Source organism: Rhagoletis pomonella, unplaced genomic scaffold (assembly GCF_013731165.1).
Source record: "Rhagoletis pomonella isolate Grant_MI unplaced genomic scaffold, Rhpom_1.0 Rhpom_scaffold_00003, whole genome shotgun sequence".
NCBI classification, from domain to species: Eukaryota; Metazoa; Arthropoda; class Insecta; order Diptera; family Tephritidae; genus Rhagoletis; species Rhagoletis pomonella.
In genome coordinates this window covers 46843029-46844895 of record NW_023458557.1, presented here as the reverse complement: position 1 = coordinate 46844895, position 1867 = coordinate 46843029, and positions in this window count along the sequence as shown.

The window sequence follows — 1867 nt, the reverse complement described above, 5'->3', positions numbered from 1 at the left end:
TTATAACCCTAATCTTCTTCCATGAATTTAGAATTGATTTTACATACCCCAGTACCAAGTCCCAGTACTCTACCATGAACACCTCTAGAGATAAGCAGTATAAAACAGTAAATTTGTACGGCAGGAACCATGTCCCCTTTTCGAAGAAAGCAAATTCTTTTCCATGAGTATGGAATTAATTTTGTATACTCATCTCGGTGCCAAGTTCCAGTCCTCTGCAATAAATACCTCCAGAGATATGCAGCATAGAAAAATCAATTTGCATGGGAGTTGCCACACTACCTTTTCCAATAACTCTAATTTTTCTCCATGAGTATGGTATTAGTTTCACATACATACATACATATGTATTTCCATACCAAGCTTGAGTGCTTTACCCCAAACATTTGAAGAGATATGCAATATGAAACTTTCAGTCAGTATGGTAGGTGCTACGCCTCTTTTTCAAACAAGTCCATTTTTTCCGTGAATATGAACATGATTTCACACAGTGTTGGCAAACTGTTAATCTGATTAACGACTAAACATTAACGATTAAAATGTTAATCGCGTTTGACGATTAACATTAATTAGTCGTAATCAACTGTACGATTAATGATAACATTTTTTTAATCGTTAATCGCTGGCTGCGATTACGTCTAATTAATTTAAAACATTAATCGTTAATCCAATTAAAAATAAAATCTAATTAATTTGTCTAGTTTGTCCGAGTTTGAAACCAAACACCAGTTATAGTAATTAATTTGTGTTTTACGCTTATAAAAAGCACATAATATAAAAAAATTATAATTATTGTTATTAGTAATACATAAACTGGGAACTTTTACAAACCTAGTTTGTAAAACGTTTGTTGGTATATATCTTCATGAAAATGAACACCAAATTGCTTAGATTGATGAGAAAACCTGATATAGCCATACCGGATTAACTTGCTTTGTGTGCACAGGGAAATTCCAGCATAACTTAATTAATCACCAAACCTACTTGATCAAATTAAGAGTTAACGATTAAAAATTAATTTTTTAATCGCGGTTACGATTAACTGTTTAGTCAGATTAAAATGAATCATGATTAACTGTAATCAGATTGAATTTAATCGAATTAACTAACTGATTAAAACATCAATCGATTAATGCCATCATTGATTTCACATACATATCACTATACCAAGCTTCAGTTCTCTCCCACAAATACTTCCAGAGATATGTATGTAATATGGAAATTCCGATTTGTATGGGAGGGGCCTTGAGTTAATACCATCTTTCCGAAATCCGTAGTAAGGGTACTAAATTTCGTGCTGATCGGAAAACCGGTTAAGGAAGTAGCCTATTTTTCAATCCAGGTCATAAACCATCTTTGAACAAAATTTCATTTTCAAACAGGTGGCATTCTTAAAAAAGTAGCCTATTTTCCAGTCTAGGTCATAAGCTATCTGTGTGCAAACTTTCATGCAAATCAGTTCAGTCATTTACGCGTATTAATTTAATTAAACTTTCCTTATACGTGATAACTCTTAAAATAGTAGCCTATTTTCCAACATAGGTCATAAGCTATCTCTGTGCGAAATGTCATGCAAATCTGTTCAGTCGTTTCCGCGTATTAATTTAATTAAAACTTTTTTAACAGGTGGCAACTCTTCCAAAAAATTAGCCTATTTTCCAGAGTAGGTCATAAGCTATCTGTTGGCAAAATTTCATGCAAACCCGTTCAGACTTTTCCGCGTATTAATTTAATTAAACTTTTTTAGCAGGTGGTAACTCTTAAAAAAAGTAGCCTATTTTTCAACCTAGCTCATAAGCTATCTTTGTGAAAACTTCCAGGCAAATCAGTTCACTCATTTCCGCGTATTAATTAAATTAAACATTTC